The following is a 10019-nucleotide window of genomic DNA, read 5'->3' on the forward strand; positions in this document are numbered from 1 at the left end:
TATGTTTTATGCTAAATACTCCTTGTATGGTGCCATTAGAAAGCTTGTAATCTACCAAGTGTGTTCATCCTATTTGTTCCCATGTATTATCTAGAGAGATGTCTGCTGGATCTAACAAAGACTGTACCGGGGAAAGGATTGGGCCCAGAATAGGAAGGAGTCTAGTCTGTGAAAGAAGCTTATTGGAACATCTCTGAGGGAGAGATATTACCTGTAATCAGTTTCTTAATGTATTAGGCTTAGACTTGCGTGTTTTGTTTTATTTTGCTTTGTGACTTACTTTGTCCCGGCTGTTATTACTTGAAACCACTTAAATGCTACTTTTTTATACTTAATAAAATCACTTTTGTTTATTAATAAACCCAGAGTAAGTGATTAATACCTGGGGGAGCAAACAGCAGTGCATATCTCTCTATCAGTGTTATAGAGGGTGGACAATTTATGAATTTACCCTCTATAAGCTTTATACAGAGTAAAACGGATTTATTTGGGGTTTGGATCCTATTGGGAGCTGGGTGTCTGGGTGCTGGAGATAGGTAACCTGCTGAGCTGTTTTTAGTTAAAGTCTAAAGCTTTGGGGGCGTGGCCCAGACCTGGGTCTGTGTTGCAGCAGGCTAGCGTGTCTGGCTCAACAAGGCAGGGTTCTGGAGTCCCAAGCTGGCAGGGAAAACGGGCTCAAAGGTAATTTCAGCACATCAGGCGACAGTCCCCAGGTGATCTCTGTGACCGAACCCGTCACACTGCTGCTCCCTTTTCCTTGAGACTGCTCTCCTCTCCACCTCCCATCTGGAAACTTAACCTGCTCCCATGTAAGCATTTATAAGTCTAAACTGGGGTAGCTGAGTGTGAAGCCTCATTGAAACCTGTAGTTACACCAGTGTCAAGGGCCAAGAAAGGCAGCCAGGATGACTGGAGAATGCTGTTAAATTCATAATTGCAAAAGGGGCAAAAAAAATGAGACAAACTCCCAGCAGAGACAAACTCCAACTGGTTGCACATTATAAAACAATTTATTTGGTAGACATTATCCCGGTGGTTAGTGGAATAGTTTGTCAAAGGCAACAGACAGAGCCAGAACAAAAACGTTGAATGACTGTGTGCCTCTGAAATGACTGTGAGGTTGAATACACAGTAGAGTTGCATACAGGCAGCATTTATTCCTGTGCATTTCTTAGCTCTACGGTAGCCTCCAGGTAAACAAAGATTGATAAAGTGCGACAAACTGAAATGTTCAAGAAATTAATAGGACTTGTTCTCCTTGAGAGAACCTTTCAGCCATAACTCAATGGTGTTTTATTGAGCCCACAATGCAATAAATATTACACATCAGTAAGGATTTTTCTTCTCTTTACTGTACTTGTAAGTGGATCGATTTAGGGGCCACATCCTCAGCCAAAGTCAATTAAAGTAGATCCACTGGCACGACAGCCAGCTGAGGGTTTGGACCTAGGTGTTGATATATATATGCATGTACAGTACTCAGCATTCCTCACCCATAGACCTCAAAGCATTTCACAAAGGTTGGTAAATATCATTATCCCTAGTTTATCTTGGGAGCAGGGAGCGGGAGAACCAGAGGTGGAATTATAGTAACACAGTGAGACATCAGCAGAGCTGAAAATGGAACTGCAGGATCTTGACCACCAGGCCAGCCTCCTGCCCACTCCACCTAGCTTTCTGCCCACCTACAGGGAATCAGTCAAATGACTGTGCTGAGGCAGATGAACTGGCCTAGAAGCGTTTTCCCACAGTAGTTTATTTTCCCCTTTTTTTACAACCCCAATTTTTCTGTGTCCACAGGGAATCAGCAGTGGGTAATATATTTTGTGGGATGCAGATGTCATGTGTTTCTGTGAAGGTGCCTCAGGGCAGAAATTATGACTTCTCTCTGTCAAGCACCTCGTAAAATGGGGCCCTGCTTCTGATTGCAGCCTATAGCTAGTCATAATCTTCATTTGGGCTGCTGAAACTAAAATCTCTACCCCATATTGCACAGGTAGAACTTGAGGGGAGAGAAGGTCTGCTGGAGGAATTTATCTCAGAGGTGGATAGAAAGCAGCCTAAAGGGTTAATCTCAATGCAGAATGGTACGGATAGGCAAGAAAGCACAGAAGTCTATTCTATTATTTGCATCACAGTAGCACCCAGAGGCCCTGATGAGGGCTCCATTTTGGCCCTGGACAAACACAGATGTTACAACAAGAGGGACCAAAAGGGATTCCAACCAAACTGCATTGAAGTTATGAAAACAACACATATGGGGAAAGATTTTGAAAAAATTCAGTGAAAATGATGCTGGGGACAAAAGAACCAAGGGCCAGATTTTCAAATGTCATTTCTTTACATTACAACCCAGCACAGTGCTTAAGTATAGCTCAAAGTTCAGCACGTTGACTTCAGTGAGACTGAAATTAAATTTAAGCACGTGCTTTTCTGAATTGGGGCCAGAGTTACTGCAGGATCAGGGGAATCACTTTTGACCTGAGAGTGAGTAGGGTACTGTCTTGCTAGAGAGCTGTCACTGAGAAGGCTACTGCTCCAGTAATTCCAGAGAAGTCTATATAGGCTGTCCCCTTGCTACACACTGTAGTAGGAAGAGAGCCTGAAACACAAGGCCTTGTATCAGAGGCCTGGTATGAGGCCTGAGGCCTGAACTAAAATAACTGTCAAAACTTTGATGCAATAAAGCAAAGTTAAGTTGTGAGCAAGTGGCAGGCCCTGTTCATAGAATTTGGTAAGAACACATGTTCTGATATTGCGGAAACACATCTTTCTAAGAAGTGCCAGGTACAAAAATATACACATAAACACATTGCAGAAGGGTGGTTCCAGCACACCTCGATACCAACAGGTACACGCTGACCCATTCTAAAGATAAGGTCAAGATGACAGTGTGATGAATAGAAATGTACAAGGTGATGGATGGTAACCAGCTACGTCAGAGGGGCAGTACATATCTTGTTTGTATTAATGTATAAAATGGAGTCTCAGAGGGAGTGTCTCTGTCTGTCCGAAGGAGGAACGAAAAGTCCTGCCGTTCACTGAGCCGGTCCATTGTCACTGGCATACATGTAGTAGTGTACCTGTAACCACTGAGCCGGGCATTAGCACCATGCCTCATCAGCAATAAACCTATCATAGAATCATAGAATATCAGGGTTGGAAGGGACCCCAGAAGGTCATCTAGTCCAACCCCCTGCTCGAAGCAGGACCAATTCCCAGTTAAATCATCCCAGCCAGGGCTTTGTCAAGCCTGACCTTAAAAACCTCTAAGGAAGGAGATTCTACCACCTCCCTAGGTAACGCATTCCAGTGTTTCACCACCCTCATAGTGAAAAAGTTTTTCCTAATATCCAATCTAAACCTCCCTCACTGCAACTTGAGACCATTACTCCTCGTTCTGTCATCTGCTACCATTGAGAACAGTCTAGAGCCATCCTCTTTGGAACCCTCTTTCAGGTAGTTGAAAGCAGCTATCAAATCCCCCCTCATTCTTCTCTTCTGCAGACTAAACAATCCCAGCTCCCTCAGCCTCTCCTCATAACTCATGTGTTCTAGACCCCTAATCATTTTTGTTGCCCTTCGCTGGACTCTCTCCAATTTATCCACATCCTTCTTGAAGTGTGGGGCCCAAAACTGGACACAGTACTCCAGATGAGGCCTCACCAATGTCGAATAGAGGGGAACGATCACGTCCCTCGATCTGCTCGCTATGACCCTACTTATACATCCTAAAATGCCATTGGCCTTCTTGGCAACAAGGGCACACTGCTGACTCATATCCAGCTTCTCATCCACTGTCACCCCTAGGTCCTTTTCTGCAGAACTGCTGCCTAGCCATTCGGTCCCTAGTCTGTAGCTGTGCATTGGGTTCTTCCGTCCTAAGTGCAGGACCCTGCACTTATCCTTATTGAACCTCATCAGATTTCTTTTGGCCCAATCCTCCAATTTGTCTAGGTCCTTCTGTATCCTATCCCTCCCCTCCAGCGTATCTACCACTCCTCCCAGTTTAGTATCATCTGCAAATTTGCTGAGAGTGCAATCCACACCATCCTCCAGATCATTTATGAAGATATTGAACAAAACCGGCCCCAGGACCGATCCCTGGGGCACTCCACTTGACACCGGCTGCCAACTAGACATGGAGCCATTGATCACTACCCATTGAGCCCGACAATCTAGCCAACTTTCTACCCACCTTATAGTGCATTCATCCAGCCCATACTTCCTTAACTTGCTGACAAGAATACTGTGGGAGACCGTGTCAAAAGCTTTGCTAAAGTCAAGAAACAATACATCCACTGCTTTCCCTTCATCCACAGAACCAGTAATCTCATCATACAAGGCGATTAGATTAGTCAGGCATGACCTTCCCTTGGTGAATCCATGCTGGCTGTTCCTGATCACTTTCCTCTCATGCAAGTGCTTCAGGATTGATTCTTTGAGGACCTGCTCCATGATTTTTCCAGGGACTGAGGTGAGGCTGACTGGCCTGTAGTTCCCAGGATCCTCCTTCTTCCCTTTTTTAAAGATTGGCACTACATTAGCCTTTTTCCAGTCATCCGGGACTTCCCCCGTTCGCCACGAGTTTTCAAAGATAATGGCCAATGGCTCTGCAATCACAGCCGCCAATTCCTTCAGCACTCTCGGATGCAACTCGTCTGGCCCCATGGACTTGTGCACGTCCAGCTTTTCTAAATAGTCCCTAACCACCTCTATCTCCACAGAGAGCTGGTCGTCTCCTCCCCATGCTGTGCTGCCCAGTGCAGTAGCCTGGACGCTGACCTTGTTCGTGAAGACAGAGGCAAAAAAAGCATTGAGTACATTAGCTTTTTCCACATCCTCTGTCACTAGGTTGCCTCCCTCATTCAGTAAGGGGCCCACACTTTCCTTGGCTTTCTTCTTGAAACCTGACCAAGTTCCTTCGCTATGAACCAAGTCTGTAAGTTTATTGGGCAGTTTGATGGGAGCCTGCTGTACGGGCTATCTGGCCAGAGTCAGTACAGCAGGCAGAAAGAAAACATGCATGCAGCCAAACATCTGATGACACATAAACATCTGACCACACTGCTGACCCACAACCGCTGATTTGGTAACTCTGCTTCTACTCCTAACCACTAACTAATATTTAAAACAGGGGCTTTCCTTATTACCACATAGCACAGTTTTAAAATGAAGCTAATATAAAGTAATAAAAAATACAACCAAGATGGCAAACAATATACATTTTTATCAATTTTTAATAAAAGTTTTAGATAAAAAGGTAATAACTTGTTTTATTTAAATGCTTCCTCCTTTTGTTTATTTTTTATTTTTGTTTGCCTTATTTTGTATAATTATAAATAAAAGTCTGGCACCATTTGTTTTTAATTGTTTGTCCCTGTATGTCATGTGTGTTGTCCTGCGTTGTATCTGTCACACACCTATTTTTTTTTATTTTGTTGCGAGAAAAGTCAATTTAGACCTCTGTTTAAAAATATTTTAATCTTTTAATATTTTAATCCTATGGCTGGAGTAGAACCATCTTAGAACCACGCTGCGGGAAGCAGCATGGGCCAAGGGATGTGCTGGCCACCGCTTATTGCAGCCCCCATTGGCCTGAAACAGCAAACCGTGTCCAGGCGGAGCTGCGATCGGCCGAACCTGTGGACACTGCAGGTAAACAAACTGTCCCAGCCCGCCAGCGGATTTCCCTGACGGGCCGCGTGCCAAAGGTTGCCGATCCCTGGTATACGGTAAAGGAACCCCCAAGCATCAATTAATCATGTGCTTTTTAAATAAGAGTCTGGTCAAATACACCTCAATCTACCATATATAAACAATTAAGTTAGCAATCAGCTGGAAACCACTGTCAGTTGAGTTAAACTTGGCTACTATGTAAAAGCAACCGTATTATTGCTGTCCATCATTTACAATGTGCATAACGTTGAGTAAGGTGGTCGCAGTTCTCTCCCCGTCTGTCAGGGAGGGAGACCATGCCCTCTCTCTCTGCAATGTTCCTAGAGCGATTCCCTTCAGGGGTGGGATTAGCCGGCAGTTAATTCATAATAGGTCCAAGCCTGCAGTCCAGGCCAGGCAGCAATTGGATCTTTGAGCCCCAGCTCTCGGCCAGAGCAGGGCAGTACACAGCTAATGCTTCTGGCCTGCAGTCGGGCAGGGTAGCAGTAAGTCTATAGGCCTATAGCCCTCAATCGGGGTGGGACCCTAATCGGTTAATGGCTCTGGCTTGCAGTCAGGCAGAGCAGTAGTGAGTCTGTCTGTCCCGGGGCACCCAATCAGGGCCGGGCTCTGGCCTGCAGTCAGGAAGGCTAGGGGGAATTAGCTCTCTGGTGAGAGAGCCAGGAAAACCCATCTGGCATCCTAGTTCAGGCAGGCATCAGACCAATGCAGGCCTCCTGGCCGAAAGGTGGGGAGTCTGCAACCCCGAGTGGCATGGGGACGCAGGCCCACTCCACTGCGTCCCAGCCCACTGGGTCAGCTGGGAAATCCGGCCACAACACACTGGCCAACTTGCAGTTTGTAACACAGCCAAACCTTATTCGGCTTCCCTGGGCTCCTTCCTACACTCCCAGTCAGCGGGTACCTGGTCTCCTGAGGTCTCTTCCAACCCTAATCTTCTATGATTCTATGATTCCGAGGTTGTCATTCACCTCGCCGTGGCAGCCCCAACAGCTCCTTGGTGTCCCCGGTTTCTGGCAGCTCCGGCAGTCCCTCTGGGTCTCTGGCAGTGTAGGGGCTGCCCTTGTGTCTGGGCTCCAGCAGCTGGGGGGAGACGTCCTGCTCCTCTGGCCACTCTGGCCCAATTGAGCTGGAGGGCCAGCCTTTTATAGTTCTGGTTCCTGTCCCGCTCCTCTGCTTCCAGCGGGGTGACCGCAAGTATCCCAGTTCTGCCCACCAAGGGGCGGTCATGCTTCTCTCCCCATCCGTCATGGAGGGAGACCATGCCCCCTCGCTACACATTGCTAAACTATTTAACCAACACACAGGTAAAAATCAACAAATGAACGTCAGGAAACAACATAAAGCCCCCCCTCTCCTCCCAAAAAACCCTAATTGATAAAAAACATTAAGTTATACAGTAAATACAAAATCCCTGGTAGTACCAGTCACACTTTGGGGTCAGTAACACTGCATCCTAATTAAGGCACATGTTATTCAAACCAATCATGTTCAATGTCTGGGTACTAATACTAAATCCGAACCCAGCAATATTTAATAAATTGGTTACTGTCCATTCAGTAGGTTATCTAAAACACGGCATTCATAAAAAAAACAACTAACCCTATGTCAGCTACTGGTGTATCACAAAGCAGTAACCAAAGAGTGACAATCAGCAGTAAGGGTAACCCTGCAACATGAATAAGCAGTACCAAGCAGTAACTAATTACAAAACATTTATATATAAAGGCCTCATTTGTAATGTCACTCCTCCAAATTTCTGTTTTACTTCTCATAGACATAGCACAGTGCCTGCTTCAGCACTTCACAGCACTCAGACGACTGCCCGGTAATAACCCCAGGTAATAACCCCAGGTAATAACCCCAGGTGCCCTATGAAAAAGGTGTTGCTCTCTGCAAGACCACAAGGGTCGAACTACAGCAGCAAATTTAAAAAAAAATGGTTATGCTGAATATAAGGTGGTGTCATATGTACATATACGTCCCATATACATATATACCCATACACACTACAAATATATACACCGTATCCATATTATTCATATATATTAACTATTTGGAAGTGCCTCTAAAGCTCAATAATAAAACGACATTCCTTAATCAAAGTCCCAGGCCTAACATTCCCAGGCCCACCATAAAAAACTGCAATCAATCTGTCCATCAGTCATACAAAAAATGCAAAAACTAAGAAACAAATGGGGGGGGCATAAACGTATAAGTGGATGGATCTAGACTGTTCTCAGTGGTAGCTGATGACAGTGTTAGGGGGCTTATTCCTTCACCCACTTACTTCCCTGGTCCTTCTCGCATGAACAGAGAGCAACAATACCCGAAGTCCAAAGGTGCAAACAATTCGATGTTTATTGGGGTGAACTTCCAGCAAGCATGATTCCAGTTTCCTTCCTTAGTATCCTCCTTCCCAGCTCTGACACCACAAAGCCTTACACCTGTGTCCCTGTTCCCATTCCTACCCTTAGCCAAACATGATTCCAACTTCCTTACTCCCATTCCCTGTTCCCATTTCCCCCTTTAGCAAAACATGATTCCAATTTTCTTATCCCCATTCCCTGTTCCCATCTCCCCCTTTAGCAAAACATGATTCCAATTTTCTTACCCCCATTCCCTGTTCCCATCTCACACACCCACATGCCCATGCCCACCCCCACCCACACCCACACCCAGTCACTTCCTCATTGACTACAGATTATATAGTAAAACTTGAAAGTTCTGCTTAGCTATACCTTAACCAATCATTTTCCTGAAATTTAACTAACCAATCCTAACATATTGTAACATGATTATGTAACCAATTATATCCCACCACCTCAATTAGTTTACACCCAGCAAAATTAATTATACAGCAGACAGGAACAATCACAGAACCAGACAGAGATTATACAGACAAACAACAGCAAAGTGGGAACTATAATGACAAAACAATACAGAAGTGAGGATTTCACATCCCAGCTATTGATAAGTGAGTTCTTGCCAGACAGGATGCTATCAAACTAAGTTTCCTTTTACATTTTCTAGGCACTTCCCTTTCTCTGGAGGTGATAGGAATACAATCCTGTCCTGATAGTGCCTAACAGCCCAATAGCACCTTATTTCAATGTGACTAGTTTGGAATGTGAGGATGTGACCGGTCGCTTCCCAGCTTATGGCTGCCTCTGCTGCTTAGCCAAAGGCCTTAGCCTAAGAACAGGGCCTCAGACTGTCACAGTAAGAGAAGGCCCTTACACCAGCAGACAGTGATTTTGATTCTTTCTTTTATACCTCTATCACTAGCCAAGTGATAAGAATACACCTAAATTCTTAGAGTACAGGCCTTTGCAGACAGGCCTGAATATCTATATCCTAACAGACAGAACGAGGAGTAATGGTCTCAAGTTGCAGTGGGGGAGGTTTAGGTTGGATATTAGGAAAAACTTTTTCACTAGGAGGGTGGTGAAACACCGGAATGCGTTACTTAGGGAGGTGGTGGAATCTCCTTCCTTAGAAGTTTTTAAGGTCAGGCTTGACAGATCCCTGGCTGGGATGATTTAGTTGGGGATTGGTCCTGCTTTGAGCAGGGCATTGGACTAGATGACCTCCTTACGTCCCTTCCAACCCTGATATTCTGTGATTCTAGGATTCTAAGTGGTAAAGGAAGGTAACCACATAACAGTGTTTAGCCCACTGGGTCATCTTCAATCTATGCATTATGCTTTTCTGGAACGACGGGTACACATCCTCCCCATAAAAAGAGAAAAAGTGGGGGAATGTAGTCGGGGGCGGCTCTACCAGTTTTGCTGCCCCAAGCAGCCACCGCCGAATGGCCGCCGCCAAAATGGTGGCGGATCTGCCGCGAAATTGCCGCTGCCCCCCAGAAGAGCGGCGGGGCTCCCGCCCAAAAGCCGCCACAGCGGGAAGAGTGGCGGAGCTGCCACCAAATTGCCGCCCCGGGACACGACGGCCGCCCCGTTCTCACTGCCGCCCCAGGCACCTGCTTGGAAAGCTGGTGCCTGGAGCCGGCCCTGAATGTAGTAGGAAGAGAGCCTGAAACATAAGGCCTTGTATCAGAGGCCTGGTATGAGGCCTGAGGCCTGAACTAAAGTAGCTGTCAAAACTTTGCTGCCATAAAGCAAAGTTAAGCTGTGAGCAAGGTGCTCACGGACTCTGGCAAGAACAGGGCTGATATTGCAGAAACACATATTCCTAAGGTACAAAAATATACACGCAACCACATTGCAGGAGGGTGGTACCAGAACACCTCAATACCAACACATTCCCACAAGATAAAAGGAACACACTGACCCATCCTAAAGATAAGGTCAGGATGACAGTGAGATGTACGAGGT

Source organism: Lepidochelys kempii, chromosome 5 (assembly GCF_965140285.1).
Source record: "Lepidochelys kempii isolate rLepKem1 chromosome 5, rLepKem1.hap1, whole genome shotgun sequence".
In the NCBI taxonomy this organism is placed as follows: domain Eukaryota; kingdom Metazoa; phylum Chordata; order Testudines; family Cheloniidae; genus Lepidochelys; species Lepidochelys kempii.